Here is a 21,580-nt window from a genome sequence, read left to right as displayed (position 1 = left end):
TGTTTCTCCGTTCCGACCCAGCCATGTACACGATCCCTGGCCGTACGTATGCGCGAGTAGGCGTTCGAGACCCCGCCCGTATGTACACATACATGGCCGTATTTTCTTTCTTGCACCCTGGCCGCTGTACGTACGGGTACATGCTACGTGCGCGCCTCTACTACGACACGTGCGCACCTCTACATCCACCAGTATATATGTACGTACATATTCGCGACTAGAATGACAACGCTACGTACGCTTCGACCAGGTTGGTCCCGACTGTCAGGCAATTCCTTGCCTGCGAAGATGTAGCTGGTGGGTCCTAGCAGTCAGGGGGGCGAATCGTTTTTTTTTTGCCCGGACGCACTTCCTTGCGTGCGAAGATATAGCTGGTGGGTCCCAGCAGTCAGGGGGAAACGTTTTTTCACGAAATACAGTGGCCCGTCCGGTGGGTCCCAGCTGTCAGGTGGAGGAATCATTATTTTCCACGTAATAAGGAGGCACTTCCTTGCTGCGGCTGTGGACCCAGCTATCAGCCTCTCCACGTACAGTCCACGTCCGATGGAAGTCGTTCCTTGACCACGTTGACCACGCCGCGCCGAGAGCACCAGGGCGGTGGACGACGGCGAGGCCTAGGAAGGGGACGACGGGGAGCCGGGGAAGACGCGGCAGTGGAAGCCCGCACGGAGAGGAGTACGAGGGTTCACTGGTTCGGCTGCGGTGTGAGGCTGCCGTCGCCGTAGGGCCTGGCCAGCGGTGGGAATAGTAGGGGGCGGTGAGGCCTCCGCGGCAGCACAGCCGGCCACGGGAGGCAGGAGCATGCGGCATGACCGGCGCTGCTTTGGGCGGCTGGAGCAAGAAGACCAGAGGTTGAAGAAGCACTACGGCCGTTGGATGGACATTGTACGGTCACTGGAGCTAGAATCGTTCATAGTGACTAAAGTTGACAAAGGCCCCCGTCCCAGTCAACTTAGTAGGCCCACAAGTCAGCCTCCCACCATGGTGGGTCCCAGCTAGCAGGGGGAGTATTCATTTTTTGTGCGTAATAAGGAGGCACTTCCGGTGGGTCCGAGCTGACAGCGGGGGGAACGTTTTTTTTCATGAAATACGCTGGCCCGTCCGGTGGGTCCCAGCAGTCAAGGGGGAAACGTTTTTTTCGTGAAATAAGGTGGCCCGTCCGGTGGGTCCCAGCTGTCAGGTGGAGGAATAATTATTTTGCGCGTAATAAGGAGGCACTGCCTTGCGGCCGCCTGGACCCAACTGTCAGCCTCTCCACGTACAGTACTCTTCCGATGGAAGTCGGTCGTTGACCACATTGACCATGCCGCACCGAGAGCACCAGGGCGGTGGTCTGGACGACGGCGAGGCCTAGGAAGGGGACGACGCGGAGCCGGGGAAGACGTAGCAGTGGAAGCCCGCGCGGAGAGGAGTACGAGGGTTCACTGGTTCGGCTGCGGTGTGAGGCTGCCGTCGCCGCAGAATAACAGGGGGTGTGGGTGAGTACAGGGATGGCCTGGCCGGTGGTGGGATTAGTACGGGGCGGTGAGGCCTCCGCGGCTTCACAGCCAGCCACGGTAGGCAGGAGCACGCGACACGACCGACGCTGCTTTGGGCTGTTGGAGCAAGAAGACCAGAGGTTGAAGAAGCACTGCGGCTGTTGGATGGACATCGTACGATCACTGCAGCTAGAATCGTTTATATTGACTAAGTTGACAAAGCCCTTGGTACGCATCAACTTAGTAGGCCCACAACTCGGATTTGGCAGAGAACATATAGCCCATTTGCGATTTGTAAGAATGTACAGCCCATTTTTTAATTCCAATTGAATTTACTACGGCCCATTTACAGTTTCTTAAAAGTACAGCCCAACTTCTAGCTAGGACAATGATTAATAATTTCAAACAACCGCCAAAACAGAATTAAAAAAAATTCCCAGATTTTGATGGGATCCGAAATATTTTTATCCGAAATTTCTAGTCGGGTTAAATATAATTTCAAAATAAAGTTGTATTATGTTAAAATTCGACGAAATATTGCGCGCGCAACAAGTAATGAAATTAAAATTTTCAAATTCCAAAAATAATATATTTTTCAAACTAATTACGTGTTTGGTGCATAGTAACTGTCCAGTTATTATAATTACATCCCATTTATTATTTCTTAAAGTCCATTTTCTTGTTAAGCCTAATGCATACCTCCTAGGAAAGTTTGCAGCCCAGCGGGGCGGAGAATAACAAGTTGACCCGGATATTGTGTACAACTGTCGGCCCAGTTGCATTGCTGATGTTGAAAAAAGGCCTGTGTAGTACAATACAACCTAACATGGTTACTCAGCCCACATTCAGCGACGCCGGAAAGGCCCAAACAAGACTTCTGTACAACTTTTTGAAGTCACTGAACTCAATTAATAACTTAAGAAAAAAGTTAGATTACAGTGGAACCTAATTAAAAGCTGTCACGAGCAAATAAATAATTCAACGGGTCCCACTTGTGCGTGTGCGTGTGTGTGTGCGTGTGCGTGTGTGTGAGAGAGAGAGAGACCCATCGGTCGATGCTCGTAAATACATCTTTCAGCCATATGCATTGCTGATGCTCAGTAAAAACTTATATAGTTGACACAATCATATAGAACATCATAGCACACTGAACATGCATACAAAAATTTCACGCAGGCGGCACAATCAGGATGGAAGAAGTGGATCGCTACGGGAAGGGCAATGTTGAAACCAACGAAGTCGTACATAACGGTTCATCGTCTTTATCAATGACGGGGAAATATCTTGAATGTTGTGCAAAGAAAACAGACAGACAACACAATAAGTTCTGCTAGCACATTAAGTTGGCGTACAACCCGTTCTAAAAAAAGTTCAGGTACAAAATTAGAACAGGTCACAATCAAATGTACTGGCATATCAGTGGTTCACACCCATAGCTCGGATTTAACTAGTATCTGACAAGATTCAGTTGTTACCTCAAATTAGAGCACATCCAGGCAGCCAGCCCTGCCTCTTCTCCCAAAGAAGCAGTGGCCTCCGTTGCGCGATGGAGTAGGCCCTGTGCCATCCATCGTTCCGAGCAACACGGGGAAAGTCTGACGTTGACTCCTGTAATGGACGTCGTCGATGGACCCTGGCACCAGCGGCAGCGGCAGGACTTTGATTGATGGATTGACCACTTCTTCGACATGCACGAACACTCGATACAGGTACATCCCTAACGTGGTCCGCGGCAGCCTTGGTGGCGACAAATAGTACAACCCCGGTTCCTGCACCGGTATCTCAACACCAATCACCTTCGGTATGGTGGACGGCTTCTTCATCCATGCCATAACCGTCAGAGCCCAGCTGTCTGGAGGAACAAACATACTTACGAGCTCACCTCCAAGGTCGTTGATAAGCTCGTTCATGGACTCGCTGTTCCAAGCACGTCGAAGCATGCCATGGAAGGTAAGCTTTGTTAAAAACTCAAGCTCAGAGGGCACTGAGCCCCATCCTGGGTGCCACCGATCAAAGCTCACCAGCGCGCCATCGCAGAACAAACGCCGAGAAGATTCGAACACACGACTGCAGTCGAAAGTTGTCCGGAACCTGACGAAAAAATCAGCCGGTGGCGGACAGACTTCAATGAGCAAGTAACTTATTTGGATGCCGTGCGCAATGCCAAGACCTTTGACAAGGTCGTCCGGCGAGACGGGAGGCCGGTCGCCGTTGGTGGTTACCATCAGCACTTTGCCAGCAAACTGGTCGTCAAGTGCCGCCATGCCACTGTTGAGCGACAGCACGCAGCGATCGAAGGCAGGACGGAGCTCAGGATCTCCGGCTCGGAGATCCGCGTTGACCGGCGACATGATAGTGCGCTTGAGTACAGGGAGTACAGGAGGGGATTTGGGGGAACTGGAGTAGGAATCGAGATTCCAGAGGTGGGGGAGGGGCGGGAGACTGGGGATGAAAAGGTAGCATGAATTTCGAGCACGCGCCAATATGCTCTCGGCGCGCAAGCGCACGAAAACACCGGTGGCGCCCACTGAAGGAAATATGCCCTAGAGGCAATAATAAAGTATTATATATTTCCTTATATCATGATAAATGTTTATTATTCATGCTACAATTGTATTAACCGGAAACATAATACATGTGTGAATACATAGACAAACAGAGTCTTACTAGTATGCCTCTACTTGACTAGCTCGTTAATCAAAGATGGTTATGTTTCCTAGCCATAGACATGAGTTGTCATTTGATTAACGAGATCACCTCATTAGGAGAATGACGTGATTGACTTGACCCATTCCGTTAGCTTAGCACCCGATCGTTTAGTATGTTGCTATTCCTTTCTTCATGACTTATACATGTTCCTCTGACTATGAGATTATGCAACTCCCGTTTACCGGAGGAACACTTTGTGTGCTACCAAACGTCACAACGTAAATGGTGATTATAAAGGTGCTCTACAGGTGTCTCCAAAGGTACTTGTTGGGTTGGCGTATTTCGAGATTAGGATTTGTCACTCCGATTGTCGGAGAGGTATCTCTGGGCCCACTCGGTAATGCACATCACTATAAGCCTTGCAAGCATTGTGACTAATGAGTTATTTGCGGGATGATGTATTACGGAACGAGTAAAGAGACTTGCCAGTAACGAGATTGAACTAGGTATCGAGATACCGACGATCGAATCCCGGGCAAGTAACATACCGATGACAAAGGGAACAACGTATGTTGTTATGCGGTCTGACCGATAAAGATCTTCGTAGAATATGTGGGAGCCAATATGGGCATCCAGGTCCCGCTATTGGTTATTGACCGGAGAGGTGTCTCGGTCATGTCTACATAGTTCTCGAACCCGATGGATCCGCACGCTTAACGTTACGATGACAGTTTTATTTAGTTTTGATGTACCGAAGGATTTCGGAGTCCCAGATGAGATCGGGGACATGACGAGGAGTCTCGAAATGGCCGAGACATAAAGATCGATATATTGGACGACTATATTCGGACTTCGGAAAGGTTCCGAGTGATTCGGATATTTTTCGGAGTACCGGAGAGTTACGGGAATTCGTATTGGGCCTTAATGGGTCATACGGGAAAGGAGGGAAAGACCTCAAAGGGTGGCGCACCCCTCCCCATGGATAGTCCGAAATGGACTAGGGAGGGGGGGCGCCCCCTTCCTTCTTTCTCCTTTCCCCTTCCGTTCTCCTACTCCCACAAGGAAAGGAGGAGTCCTACTCCCGGTGGGAGTAGGACTCCCCCCTTGGGCGCGCCACCTCCCCTTGGCCGGCCCTCTTCCCCTTGCTTCTTTATATACGGGGGCAGGGGCACCCCATAGACACACTTGATATACGATATTTTAGCCGTGTGCGGTGCCCCCCTCCACCATATTACACCTCGATAATACAGTTGCGGAGCTTAGGCGAAGCCCTGCGTCGGTGGAACATCATCATCGTCACCACGCCGTCGTGCTGACGAAACTCTCCCTCGACACTCGGCTGGATCGGAGTTCGAGGGACGTCATCGAGCTGAACGTGTGTAGAACTCGGAGGAGTCGTGCGTTCGGGACTTGATCGGTCGGATCGTGAAGACGTACGACTACATCAACCGCGTTGTGATAACGCTTCCGCTGTCGGTCTACGAGGGTACGTGGACAACACTCTCCCCTCTCGTTGCTATGCATCACCATGATCTTGCGTGTGCGCAGGAAATTTTTTGAAATTACTACGTTACCCAACACCCACATGTCGGCCTAAGAGTCCTTATTCTTTCTTTTTTGGAGAGCCCGACCTCATTTTTTCAGGATCTTTTGAGAGCCCGGCCTGAGAGTCATAATTGACCTGTTTGGCATTGCGTTACTACACGGCCCATATTCAACGACACCTCACTGGCCCAAACAAGTGTACATCATCGAAAAAACACTGAGCTCAAATTATATAACTTGAAAAAAGGAGATATACTCTGAACACTGGAGAATGGTGATGCCCTCATTTAGCCCACCAGTAGTTCGAGACAATAAACAGTTCGAAACAACGATATATACAACATTCAAACACTGACTAGTGACTACTACTGACATAAACAGCAAAACATGATAGTTCATAAGAAGTCTTGCTACACCACCAAAACGCACCCATCTGCAGCGCTCAGACTCTCATGATCCAGACGAGAATGACATTCTAAACAGAAGCAACTATTACATAGTAAGAGTGACATAGACGAGGATGACCAAATGATAAGGAATATGCATAACAAAAGAAAGAACTACCCATCCAGAACCAGCAGCAAAGACAACAAAGTCATTCGAAGAGATGATCCAACACCATCATAATTTGCAGCCCCGCTTCAGCGACCAGTGATCCGGAGACACCAGTACTCTTCGATGCAACAGCCCAATTACCTATCAACCTGAAGGCTTGAACCACATCACTGTCTGTCGTAATTGAGACATCCAAGGATCAAAGTTAATCCGGATGCCTTTGTCATTCTCACCTTCTTCTGGCTGTAGGCTGTATCGTTGACAATCAGGGGACTTTGCTCCCGAACTCCTAGGGCTCGCCATGTAGACACAGTTTTCCATAGAAAACAGAGCCTCCCTGCCATCAAGGTCCTTGCCAACAGTGATCTCCTGGTTAATCGGATAATTGAGTCCGAGAAACAGAGAGTGTGAACCAAGGTTGTTTACCCGCCTCCAACTCAAAAATCCTGAAAGCCCCAACAAGCTGGTATCCTACTCATAGACGTAACAGCCACTGTCCGGATACTCACGTATTACACGGTGCTTGTATACTGTGGGGTTTTTGCAATATAACTTTTCTGGCTCATGTGTCTGAATGATCATCAGTCTTTTGCCGTCGTCTGATCGAGCGAGGAACCAGTTGTGCTTCCCTGTTTTTGGCAAAGGTGGTGTGATTACAAAGGGCAGTAACTATAGGGACACTGCATCATATAAAAAGGGCAGGCATTGTTAATGTAAGATCAGCATTGTTCAGAGTATGAGTTGGATAATGCAAGAAACAGCATTGATATGTCCCTATTGGAACTGGGAGGAAAATACAGGGAAATGTATACTGGGTTCAAAAATATAGAAGTGCCATGCATGGTTATACTCATGTTATCTCGCAATCGATTCTTCAGAGGAAACTACCATGTCATGCATGTTATGTACTCCCTCCGTTCCCAAATATTTGTCTTTCTAGGCATTTCAAATAGACACAACATACGGATGTATGTAGACATATTTTAGAGTGTAGATTCACTCATTTTGCTCTGTATGTAGTCACTTATTAAAATCTCTAGAAAGACAAATATTTGGGAACGGAGGAGTAATCATGTTCTGTCCTCACAAAAAAATTCTTCAAGGTAACTAACAGACCATGCATTGTTATATACTCGCATTCTGTGGGCAAATTTTTTGTGAGGATATTATTCTAGCCATTGATTGCTGAAGGGCGAATATAGGTATGTACACATGGTAAGCATTGCAGGATTGCACTACTTCCAAATATAGAGTTCTCCATATGCACATTTACTTCCCTAATGTATGGTTAGATGAAACCAACAGTGTAGTGCATGTTTCTACATCATGAAAATGAGGAAACTAACATGGCCATTGATACACACTCATATTTAGTAGTAGTATATAGATTACTGTAAAATAAGGATAATATCCATATATTCCTAACCGTTTGATTATTCAGGGTGCAAATTGGCTATAATGACATGGTCACAATTACATGAATTAACTCATTCCAAATATAGCTGATTTACGGCATCTCTAATACATTGCCATAGTTCTACTCAAATTCTGCTCAAACAGGGATATGCCAATCATCACAAAAAGTTCAAACAGTGTCACGGCCTCATCATTAACATGAGACGGAAACAACTTACACGCGCCGTCCCAGCAATATGTCGTGCCATCTGCTTTGTCGATCGCGTAGATGATGCCATTGTGTTCAATAGCACCACAGAAGTGTGTATCAGCTTTGACGATGATCCACTGCGAGCCGAGTTGTCTCCAGCTAAAGACGGCACCGGCGTAAAGATAGGCGAGTCCGCGGTCGAACAAGGCAATTAGCTTGAAGTTTGCGTAATTCGCATGTCCTGTGGGCACTTGGCCGATTAAAATCTTCTGCAAAACAAGGTCCGTCCAACTGGCGTAGTAATCTAGATGACTTGGACCGCGATGGTAATACTCTATATAATCCAACGGAGGGAGGATAATCTCATGGGAGGTCTTGAAGTTCACGAGCACCAACTTTTTACCGTCTTCTCTGAAGGCAGCCATCCAGTGGGAGTTCATGCCGATCCAGTACATACCTGCCAAGAAGTTTTGGGCGATGGTGATCGGATCGATGTCGAGGGAAATGATGTACGGCGACCCACTACATACTTGCAAAGAAGTTTCGGCTAATGGAGATCGGATTGAAGTCGAGGGGCATCATGCACACCTCCGTATCATGGTGAGCCAATCTCGCAAGACCAGATAGCAGCAAGCAGGGTGTCTTGAAAAGCTTAGGCCTCGCTTCGACGATGGCCATGTGCATGTCCCTCGAGCATGCAGCCAGCCGCAGGGCGCACAACATATCCATACACGAACAACAGAGGTCGAGGATGTCACTGGGGAGATTGCTCCAATCGCGGCTCATATGGATGCTGCGCGGTTCAAGTTCGGCCATGGTGGAGTTTGGAAGGGGGCTTGATTTATGGGGGAGAAGGATGTCGGTGCTAGAGCGGCTAGCGAGGGAATAGTGGTACTGGGGGAGGCGAGTGAGGCGACGGTACACGGGGGAACAGTGAGATGGAGACGGAGAAGGAGATGTAGATGGAGTGGTGCTATGGGAGCGGAGACGGAGATGAGGCGAGGCACCAATGTGTTGTACAGCGGCGGTGGCAGACTGCACAGTGCACAGGGTGAGGCTGACTTTGGTAACCCGAACACGCTGCCTGGACTAGTGTCAGGCATAGGGTGTTGTCACTTCATTGTGAGGACCGGATGAATAGTATTTTGACCATCAAGTGTACCAAAGTTGTACTACTACTACTACTACTACTACTACTACTACTACTACTACTACTACTACTACTACTACTACTACTACTACTACTACTACTACTAGTAGTAGTAGTAGTAGTAGGAACATGAGTACTCCAGTATTGTATAGCGGAAATAGATCTCCCGTGCTAGCATGCCTGTTCACTTCATCGTTCAGGTATCATCCATATTGCGAGCAGAACCAAATTCTCATGCATGCCCAATCAACGCCCTGCCGCGATGCATGCAGTGGTCGTTCTGGTGCATCAAGGACGGCATGCAGATCGTTCCACACTTGAGAAGAGGAAAAATGGAAAGGTAGAACGCGGCAGCAGAGGAAGAGAACGCTGGCTAACGAGGCTGGGAGGGGATCGAGCAGGAAGTTAATGCTCCACGCCTAAAGATTTTGGGAAAACCTGATTTTCATAAGGTGACTTATACTCACCTAAACGGAGGGAGTATTCCTTAACCAGAGAATGTTGTGTCTCCCACTCACGCGCTCAAAAAAAAACTACAACACATTTTTTATCTGTTTGCATAGGTGCCACCTATCAGGAAGGATGGGCACGTACACGAACATGTATGACTCATCAGTCTACCCGCATAGCCTTTTCGTTTAGCCTCCTAGCCGTCTAATCAACTGCCTGCACGCCACTTCTCCCATTTACTTCTCCATCGGGAACCGATTCTCCTCGGCTTCTTCACCTCCCCTTCGTCTTCATTTGCATCCAAACCCCACTGCGTTCACATTGTTTTAACCTCTTTAAATAATCATCTACTACTTCAGTTAGACTAGCCATCTAATCCTAATCTCCAAACCATAGCCCTCCATTCCAGCGGTTCCAAATGGCGAAAGAGATCGAGAAGCAGATTTTTAGCGTCCAACATGTCCTCGTCGAAGGCTCGATGCGCATAGTTGCCACCGTCACCGTCCACCCAAGGGTTGTTCGGCAGTGGATCAAAAATTTATCCAACTCCCTCGAAAAGGTAGAGACGAGGGTCATCGGTCTCGACGCAGAGTACACGGAGCGTGCCCCTGGGAAGATCCAGCGCGCCGCCGTCCTTCAGCTGTGCCTCGAAGATGATGTTTTGGTGTACCACATCATACACACGCCCTGCATACCAGGTGAGCTTCACGATTTCTTGTCTCGTGAGGACGTATACTTCTGTGGGGCAGCCATCGAAAGGGACAAACAGAAGTTGGAGCCGTACAACCTTGATTTGAAAAGCATCGCTGACCTACAAACCAGAATCAGAATTCCTGTAGAAGATTGTGATAAACAGACACCATCCCTATTCGATGTAGCAAATTTTGTGCTCGGTACAAATCTTCAAAAGGGTGACGAGACGGTGGCATTAAGGTCGTCTGGATGGGAGAATTATCCCTTGACGTACGAGCGGATAAAATATGATGCCCTCGATGCCCGTGTGAGTTTCGAGATAGCTGCAAGGTCCAAAGAGCTTGTTGCGAAGCCGTCTCCCACAGAGAATGAGAACAAGAAGAAGAAGAAGAAGAAGAAGAAGAAGAAAAGGTTGCACCAGCAGGAGGGCATTATGGATGGATGAACTATTTCCTCTCTTGTAAAAAACAATATTCCCTCTCGGTGTATATTGATATAGATGGACTATTTCGATGGTGTGCATGTATTTGGAACAGAGTAGTAGCGTGGGTCCGCTTGACTATAAGGAACTATTTATCCGCATATATAGCTTTGTCTGCTACTCCTTCTAGTGATCGGTACGCAGTGCATGTGTCCGTAGACATGACAGCTTGTCCATGGAAGTTCAACTACGGCGACCATCACGTTTCATCTCGCGATTCCCACGACGCCTCTCCAACCCACGGCACCACGCCCCCCGACGTGCGACTCACCCCTCTCGGCCGCACCGCCCCTCTGCCTTTGTGTGCATGACATGTGGGCCACCTAAAATGTGGCGAGCATCAAGTTTCTACCACAGTCACCCGCGATTCCCACAACGCCGCTCGAACCCATGAAACCACACGTCCCCCGACCTGCAGCTCACCCCTCTTGGCCCCACTACCCCTCTGCCTACGGGAGCATTACATGTGGACCAGTCACCTATCGGGTCCACATGTTATTGACTCAAAGGTAGGTGTAGTAAGGCGCTGAAGCTCAGTCCTGACGGCCCTGAGAGGGAAATGTAACTCCTGCGCCAAGGCTTGTGGTGCTCCCGCAGCACGAACTCATGCCAAACTCGAGATTTGTTTCTTTACTATACATGCACGTAATGATTTAATGGACATTGTAATCTCAACATGTGATGGGGAGCTCTAAATTTGAATTCGAAACTTATAAAACGAAAAGATTCAAACAAATAAACTGGGAGAGAGGGAGTATATCGTAGGATGTGTCCCATACAAAATAAGTCCCCTGGTTTGTCACCGCGAAGATGCGGTTAGAAAGGAGCACAGCGTCTTCCTACTCGTACGGCAACAAATTGGCCGTAGACAGCATGGTCCGCCTTTGACCGCCATGTGCAAGGTTCGTGCTATCTTATTCAATCTCACCATGGTTCCATCGTACCAATTCATGCGGTGGCCCATTGCATGGCTGATCCCAATGTTGGACAAAGGTTCTATGGAACGGTGTCACCGTTGTAAATGTTGTGCAAATTGATGTTGGTACCCTCCCGTACATATGCAAGCCAATCTCCACTCACACCGAGCCTAACCTATGAAACAGTGGGCAGGGGGAGAATTAGGAAATGGACACAGAAGTAGTCTTTAGAATGCATTTACTACGTGATCAAACTCATCTTACCTGCTCATCGGAGGAAATCCGGGTGCCCCTCAACGTCGGCATCTCAAGGGGCGTCAACTTGCAACTACGGCCACGCCGTGCTGGAGAGACCCCCAAGGAAACATCCTCGTGCATTCCACGGAACATCAAGATGCATTTGTATGAGTAGTTTATCTTGTGAGACAAAAGGATGAACGAGGGAAGGCCTCTAGAGATAGAGATGGACACTACTACTACCAATGTGCTGGCCCGTGCGTTGCAATGGATCCAAAGTAGTAGAATAATGCTTGTTCACGTGCTTGAAATATAAACACTCTAGTTTTGATATACATATGTCAGCAGACATGACAGCTTGTCCATGGAAGTTGAACCACGGCGACCATCACGTTTCTTGTTTCTACCACTGCCACACCCACACGCGATTCCCACGATGCCGCTCCAACCCACGGCACGACGTCCCCCGATGTGGACATGGATCCTCTGATGTGGCTATCACTGCCTTGCCCTGCCTTTCCTTCGCTGACAGGTGGGACCCACGCTTATGGGTCCCACATGTCAGTGACAGAATGGTAGGATTGTTCGCGTCAGGGGATCCTCATCCCCCCGACGTGCCCCTCATCCCTCTCGGCCCCACCGCTCCTCTGCCTTTGTGTGCATGACATGCGGGCCAGCTGAACTGCGGCGACCATCAACTTTCTACCACAGACACACCCGATTGGACGTGGTTTGCCTGCTCCGCTATTGTGCTCCGATCCGTACTCCCGCACCATCGAATTTTCATCCAGCGGCTGTGACACATTTTGTCCCGGTCATCAATCATCAGCTGGAGTAGTTATGTACTACAGGTAGTACCCGCCGGTGTGGCCATCTACGCCTCGTAACGCCCCGACGCCCAGCTGTGGCACCCTCGCCACGACCATGCCAGCACTGGCCGGTTCATCTCGAACGTGTGAGTCGCGAACCACGCCACCACCATGAGAATGACATGTGGGCCAGCCGCATTTAAGGTCCGCATGTCATTGACTCATAGGCCGGGCACTAAGCCACTGAAGTTCGGTCCCGTGGGCCCCGAGAGGGAAATGTAACTCCTGCGGCAGGCCTTGTGGTGCTCCTGCAGTACGAGCTCGTGCCAAAACTGGAATTTGTTTCTTACTACTACCAACTAGAACTAGTAAGGTACACGTGCATTGCACGCATGAGATTCTGGTGGTTTGTGCATTATGCTTCCACATGTGGAGCTTTCTAGATTCTAACATGTGGCAAAATCTGGTGGAATGTAAGGTTAGGCAAGTTTGATTAACTTAGGTGAGTGTTTGGTTCAAGCCACACCTTAGGCAAGCCACACTAAGGCCCCACATGAGATACACACAAAAAATGTGGCAAGATTAACTTAGGCTTGCCAACTTGTGGCTCTCATTTTGAAGAACTAATAACTTTGCCTAAGCTTAGTTGTGGCAAAGTTAGTCATGAATTAAGTTCAACCATGGAGTCTTCTAGATTATACATGTGGCAGAATCTGGTGGATGATATCCAACGACCAGTAGTGCTCGGATTTGCCATCTTTGTACCGTCGGATTGGCTTCATCCAACGACCAACTTTCAATGTTTTTCACACACTATATAGGGGGTATAGATATAGATGTGCCGGTCCGTTGCAATGGATCCAAAGTATATCTATTTAGTGGAGTGCACTCTAAACACATTATCTATTTATTTTTCTCTAACCTTCCGTAGCCATGCAACCAAGCCACATAAGCTTCATGGGTGCCCCCCACATCATATTATTCATACTACGTTGATTGAAAAAAAGATAAATCACCCAAAACAAGATCTTCCCATATTTGGTTCCTACGATGTTGTGCCGTGCACGTACCTACTAGTTGTATAGTGGTAGTACTAGTAATATAGTATTAGGAGTACAAACTTGGTACTAGTAGGAGTAGTACTAGTACGGAATGCTCCTACTCTATCAACGAGCCCCGTCTGACACCAAATTTCTTGGCTTCCGTGCTACAACTAGATCTTCCCCTCGTTTCTGTTTTCCAACCCGGCGACGGGCGGCGTGTCGGTTTGCTCAACGGCGGTCCCACATGAAAGTGAAAATGCTAGGCAACACGCCTTCCCTAAGCTCTGTGTCGTGCCGGACGGGCCGTGTTGTAATCCCGATTCCCGGGTGTGTGGGGGTGCGACGCGAACGCGGCAGGCCTTTTCCTTTTACCAGCAATGTGCCCGTGCGTTGCGACGGATCCAAAGTAGTAGAATAGTAGTATTTGTTCACAAACTTGAAAGAAATCACTATTGTTTTGACATACTCCTAATATATTACTCCCTCCGTACCTAAATATTTGTCTTTTTTGAGATTTCAAATGGACTATCACATACGGATTATATAGACATATTCTAGTGTTTCTAGCAAGATGCTCGCGCGTTGCACGAAGTTGATGGAAAAGGTAAGCACAACTTATAAATTGACGGATGGAGTACTAGTTACACTGATGCATATAATTAAGCAAAGGGATCGCACATGTCGGTATTGACTGGAACGAGAATGCAACAACACAATAAGAATTAAGGCCACGATGATGCGATCGCAGTGGTGGTTACAGAAGGCAAGAAGAAAGATGGATCCACGAACGTACGACCTCCCTCCTCAACTTAGTGCGTCGGGCCACCGACCGGCGGCTAAGGAGCGGCGGCTTTTGTGGTGAGGTCGAGGTGCTTCTCAACAAAGCCATCCAAGGCTTCCAACCAGTTGAGGAAGGTCAACGTCGTAGTGTCCTCACTGGCCTTGTAGATACATATGTACATGATTTGCTTGTACACGTGGATGTGTAGGTCGACGAATTCTTGCAGGGCGAGGCGCCTCGCAGCGAGCGCGACCTCCAGGTGGACATTCTTCATGGCGTCGGCGGGCAGTCGCAGGGCCACCAGTGCTTGAAAGCGGTTCCGGCCATGGAGGCCGATTAGGGTGGCAGGCAATGAGGAGCCCGGGCACGCAGGCTGGAGGAGTACGGCGATGTCGTCCGCGAGCTTCTTGAGGACGGTGAACTTGTTGCTGGTGGCAACGATCATCTCGTCCAACTGAGAGTCGTAGTTGGCATCGACGGCGGCCATCCACCAGCCGGTCTCCAACACCGTCTGGAGACGATCCTCGGCGCCATGCCGCAGGCCGGCGTCGTGGACCATCTGGCGCAGCCGCTGGCCGCTCACGCGCATCGCCGCCATGGGTCTAGAGTGAGCCCTTTTGCGCTTAGTGTAGGTGCTTAGGCAAATGCTTAGGTGCGTACGATGTGGTAGATGCATTGGAATGGAGGGGCGCCTTTATATGAGGGCAATGAGGGCAAACTGTGTTGCATTCACATCGTGCAACCTCTTTTCCCGGACCTCCTCCCATTACTTCCCTCATGCATTAATTGAAGGAGGATGCATTGGCGGTTCAACATATTGGGAACCGCTACTCCCTCCCTCGTCTGCATTAAAGCCGTATCGGGAACTGCGCCGCCCGCTGTCAAATCGAATACTCCCTCCGTCTAGGTGAGTATTAAGTCATCTTACGAAAACCAAATAGTAAACACATAGGCGTGGTGCATTAACTCTCACATTGTTTCTTATTTTTTGACATAAATAGAGGAATCAACCAAGAAGATATGTGGGGCTTGTATGCTTTTAATGACTTGAGACTATCAAACATGACATGCAGTGGTCATTTCGTTGCACAAGAACAAATACATCCCACGTCAGCTCACACGCATCTTATATAGCATCACATCCAATGGCTATAAAAGATGAATGAGACCAAATTGTATCTCATCTAGATGAGTTCTAGCAAAACTGTATTAATAATACTTAGTACTCCTGCGCCATGTATCATATATTAGTATCATGTACTACTTTATTTATTGCCATGTATGACACATAGTACTCAACTCTCTCTCTTTCTTCATTTAATTCAATGACACCTCATCAAAATTGCTAAGGCTAGTACCATTACAACCAGGCTTAGCAAATACTAAACATTAAGTTCTCTCGTTTTCCTCTCCACCTTGGTCACCTAGACGGAGGGAGTATACCGCGCGGGCTTTTCCTGCGCGGTAGGCGGGGCAGTTCCGCCTAGTTGGTTCGACAGAGACCCGAGAAGACGAGGGAGTAGGCTGCTGCAAACATAGGGCTGTGTGATTTGACAGCGAGTTACTACTGGACTGGTGGGGCCCCGTGATTTGACTTGCCATTATCATTTTAACTGCGGCGCTACGACCGGCGTGAGTCTCCTGATTCCTGACCACCTCCATACAGGTGCCTCTCCCAATGCTCCACCATGTAGTAGAGGCTGGCTCTTGCATGAGAGCCCACTTCTCCACTTTTTCCTTGCCTCTCTTTCCTCCACATATGCAAAAATGCCATGTAAAGCGCACTATTGTACTTACTTGCTCCTACAGGTGCTTAAGCTTGCCACATAGGCATAAAGTCTGATGTGGCAAGTTAACCAAGAAGAGAGAGACTAGTTTGGTGACCCAAGGAAGAAACAGTGCTAAGCGCGTGTACCTAGGTGAAAAGACAATTTTGAGTCTATAGCTAATTAAATGAAGCAAACTTAGCAACACCATTTCATTGGAAGAGGTCACTCCTTGGCAATGCAATAAATACTAGTACTCCCTGTGTCCCATAATATAAGAACGTTTTTGGCACTACACTAGTGTCAAAAACGTTCTTATATTATGGGACGGAGGGAGTACGAAGAAAGAGATAGAGAGAAGTAAAAAAATACACTTATAACCAACCTTATAGCCAAAACCTTGTTGTAGTATGAGTGACTAAGTGATGACTATGTATGACATGCCAACATCAGATAGCCTAACGCACCGTGTTAAATTTCCAAGGGCGTAACCGCACGAGCGACGCGACGGTCGTGGTAGGCGCGACCACGATACGGGCTGCTGTTAGCCCTTGGATCTGAGATCAAACGGTCGCATGCTAAGTTGCTGAAAATTTGTAGAATAACCCTCCAGGATAAGATATTCACCCATAGGTCTAGAATCACGCCATGCAACCATTCGATCTCAGATCCAAGGGCTCTCGGAAGCCCGTATCATGGGAGAATGGAAAGCCACTATCCTGCCGTTCGCACGCTGGCAGTTCACTCCTACTCGTCCTCGCACGTCCTTCAATACTATGGCAGTTCGCTCCTAGTCGTCTTGTCCATTCACATTACGGCAGTTCCACTAATCCTAACCCTCCTCCCAAATCCATGGCGTCCCAAATCTCCCCGATCGGTGGTGAGTACAAGGTTAGAACCATCACCAGCGATGAGTTCGACGTCATCTACACCCGTTCTTCCGCGACGGTGAAAGGATGCCTTTCTCGCTTCAGACACATGTTTGAAGACTCAGATGATGAGTGGGTCGCTGGGCTAGATGTTTAGTACACCACAGTCCTGGGACGAGAGAAGGATCTAAAGGACGAAGAGAGGAAGAAGCCCGCCGTGATCCAGGTTTGCGTGCATGACTTATGCTTGCTCTACCACATATGCCATGCCGACGTTGAGTGCTAGGATTTTAAGGACTTCCTCAAGAGCAACCTAGTCAAATTCGTTACTGTAGACTTTGGTAACGACAAAGAAGTCCTGCGTCGGATAGGCCTCGTTGTAGGCAACACCTTCGACCTCCAGAAGAATCGGCTGGTGTCCTCTCGTCAGCCTTCAATGCTGACCCTGGCAGGAGCCATGGTTCATCCTTCGTACGGTAAACTGGAGAAACCTCCATACACGTTTCATCATCATGCATGGCAGCGGAATGTACTAGATATAGACCACACCCACTACGCTGCAATGGATGGCTACCTTTGCTTCAATATCTACAAGGGTTGGATGAAGAGCAACAGCCAAGTGTGCGGTTCAAGCAAAGAAGTATCGGCCAAGAGGAAGAGGGACAAGGACGAAGTCGAGGACGTGGACGAGGACTCCAAGTAAGGTGGCAGTGTCGTTGCTCATGGTAGTTCTAATGCAGTGTCTACCAGAATAGTTGCAAAGTTTAATTTCATGTGTGCTTAATTTGATTTGAGGGGTGTGTTGTGCTGAGCCCCCAGCAGAACTATGTTATGTTTCTTCTTGTTACTTTAACTCTTCAGTACGTACATACTAGTATTTCTTACATTTCATCTTTTAGTTGGTATAGTACTACCACTCGTTTCTTCACATTATATACGTACAATATATATGGCCAACATCATATAGCCAGCAGTTTAGTTGTCAAAGAATTTCAGGGTGCTTAGTTTTGTCAAAGAATTCCAGGGTGCTTAGTTTTATTTGAGGGGTGGGTTGTGCACTTGTGCTAGACACCATTATTGTGACAAGCCTTTTTAATAGTACTATATGCATAATTTGGCGACGAGCGCTCTCTATATGTACCACCTTTTTTTTAATTTCAAGTTTTGCTCCATGGCGCAATCCATCGATACTACTACTGTACAAAAGTGGAGTATATACATTTTTTTAAAAGGCTAGAGGGCGGGGCAATCTAGCTCGGTCGGTTTCACGAGAGGCGAGGGCCTTTGTGATTTGACGGCTCATTACTGCTGTCAAATCGACTAGTACTGCGCCGCCCGCTGCACGCCCGGCGCCTCCATTAAACCCCTCTGTTAAACCCGCATGCAAAGCGAGAATCCTACTCCTGCCATACGCCTGTTCATGAGCGGGCCGGAATTAAACGCAACACCGGCCGAGCTCCTCCCGTCCGCCCTTAGTTTAAACGAGGCCAGATGCCGGCCAAGCTCCTACCGTCCGCCCTCTATTTACACGAGGCCAGATAGACAGCGGGCAAGAATCGCACCCCTCTGCTGCTCCCCCATCTCCTCCTTCACCATTTTCTCCACTCTTCCGATGGCTTCCGATGAGCCGTTCTCCGACATATTACCCGGCTAGGTGGCCCGCCGAGCCCTCCGGATACGGGCGAGGCCGCTCGGTGCTTCACCAACCTCGCTTGGCCCGACGGAGCCAGTTGCCGCCCCAAGCAGGCGCGTGGTTCACCAACTCGCCGCTCCAGTTCAGCTCGATGAGGAGTGGCGAGTTGCTCCACGCCGGCACGGTGGCTAGCACGCCGGTACGGGCGCCGTCACTGCCGCGTCATACCGCGCCACCAGTGTCTGCGGTGGCCGTGCCTCCCGTGTCTGTGGGCGCGCCTCCCGTGAATGCGGCAGCGCCATGCAGGCAGAGACAGAAGCCGGGTGCGTGGAGAGCGACGAGTCGGTGGCCAACTTCTCCGTGTCCGCCGCCATCATCGAGGAGAAGTAGAACACGGGAGGCCGCCGCCACATGGGACCCATGAAGGCCACCGCCGAGGGGACGACCGCGGATTCAGGTGGTTTCTTTGCTGCTTCGTCTCTTCCGAGGACCTTCGTCGACCCCGCAAGTGTCTGACGGACATGAGGAAGACAAAGGGATCCGCGGGCGGCCATTTAGAACTAAAATAAGTCTAGATACATCCATTTCTAGGACAAGTATTTCCGGACGGAGGGAGTATTAATTATACAAGAGAGCCGGATTGGCACCTCTTAGTTCATGTAAATGTAATGAAATCCATCATGTTTATTTGAAGATCCGGCTTTTTTATACGAAATCCTTCATGCTTATATGAAATCAGTCCGTGTTTGCACGAATTTCATCTGGTTGGTTAGAGTTGTAAAAATGTATGCCGCTGGCGTTTGATGTCGTCCTCCGCTTAAGGAAGCGGGAGGAAATTTGCCGGCTGCCGTTGGAGATGCTCTTTATGCTAGAAATAATAGAGTGACATCCAATCCTTTTGAGTTAATTGCCTGTATGATTTTCCCTCTATAAAAAGTTAATTGCATGTACAGTGTACACGTGACTTGCAGGGTGGCTACAGCTTCGTACAGAAAGTTAAAAAGAAACAAGTCCATCCTTAATCTTGTATTCTAAGTACTCTGTGAGTTCCACTATCAGTACAGTAGAGTAAGAAGTATATATTAAATAAGTAGAGTAATATATAATATAAAAATATAAAGTTAAAAGACAGAATTCGAACTCATGTCATCGCATTGCGAGCATCCGGCGCTAACCAGCCTAGCACATTTTTGTTGTAGACCATGCTGGAGATATATCTCCATGTCTACTCTTATATATACTACATTCGTTCCTAAATATTTGTCTTTTTCAGATTTCAAATGGACTACCACATACGGATGTGTATGTAGACATATTTTAGAGTGTAGATTCACTCATTTTGCTCCGTATGTCTTTTCCGGAAGGGGTCAGATTTGTCCTTGATTTATTCATGAGGTATCCAGATGGCACTGCACCGCCAAGAAAAGAGGGTAACATCAAAATTATGGACTACTTTTTTGAGTCTGTTGGTAAGGTCCGGTCATAGTCACTTGTTGAAATCTCTAAAAAGACAAATACTCCCTCCGTCCGAAAATACTTGTCATCCAAATGGATAAAAGGAAATGTATCTAGACGTATTTTAGTTCTAGATACATCTCTTTTTATCCATTTTGATGACAAGTATTTTCGGACGGAGGGAGTAGAAACAGAGTTGGTGATGATGGTGTGTGTGCCATCCTGCAATATAGGCCGTCGGATTTATATCTAACGGATAAGAAAGAAACTATGGCAATTTTGCAAAAATATACCCACACGTCTCTCCACGTTCGCAAATAAGGCCTTCCCTCGTTCAACCTTTTCTCTCACAAGATAAACTACTCATACAAATGCATCTTGATGTTCCGTGCAACGCACGGGCAGCTAGATAATTTCTTTTAAAATAGTTGCTGCGATAATTGGGTTGAAGTGATATATTTTATGTCTGCCCCGAATGATTTCAGATTCACTAGTAGTAACAAAGAAAAGGTTTCCTTGTTAATTAACGGAAATCAGGGTGAAAACTATCACATGAGGCCGGTAAAAACAAGGCACACTGGGTTCAGCGTCATCGTCACTACAGCTGTGCGCGCGCGAGAAGTCTACATATCGAGGGGGCTACCGAGCGAGGCACCGAGACACAATGTTTGAGAGAGAAACCAATTGACAGATTATGACCAGATCGAGTTGTCACCCTTCTGCTGTCATTGTTGGGGGGGAGATAAAGACGTATCGGGAGTGTGCGCGGTAGGCACAAAGGTGCAACTAGCGAGTGTGTGTGTGTGTGTTTGAAAGAGGAGTAGATAGATTATTATCAAGATCGATGTGCCACCCTACTCCTTCGGTATCGGGTAGTGTGTGTGTGTGTATGTTTGAGAGAGAAACCAGTCGATAGATTAGTATCAAGATCGAGGTGTCACCCTACTCCTTCGGTGTTGGGAAGTGTGGGTGTGTGTGGGGGGGGGCAGTGACACTCACATATCTCTACTCTTATAAAAAACAGAGTTGGTGATGATGGTGTTCCTTCCATCCTGCAATATAGGCCATCCGATTTATATCCGATGGACAGGAAGGAAACTATGGCAATTTTGCAAAAAGATACCCACACCCCTCTCCGCATTTGCAAATAAGGCATTCCCTCGTTCATCCTTTTCTCCCACAAGATAAACTTCTCATACAAATGCATCTTGATGTTCCGTGCAACGCATGGGCATCTTGCTAGTAGGGAGAAGGAGTTTGTGTGACACATATCTAGCTATATTAAGGGATAGGTAGATAGCATATGTGTGAGAGACATTATTATACTTTGAGACATTAGTGGTTGTGGGTGGGCGGAATTAAAGGGGTGGGCGTGTTAGACATAGAGAGCGTGTGTGTTTCTGTGTGAGAGACTTGTAGGACGGGGTAGAAAGACGAATTTAACCCTCACGGAGGGAGAGAAA

The sequence above is a fragment of the Triticum aestivum genome, chromosome 4D, assembly GCF_018294505.1.
Source record: "Triticum aestivum cultivar Chinese Spring chromosome 4D, IWGSC CS RefSeq v2.1, whole genome shotgun sequence".
Taxonomy (NCBI): domain Eukaryota; kingdom Viridiplantae; phylum Streptophyta; class Magnoliopsida; order Poales; family Poaceae; genus Triticum; species Triticum aestivum.
This window is presented reverse-complemented; position numbering follows the sequence as displayed.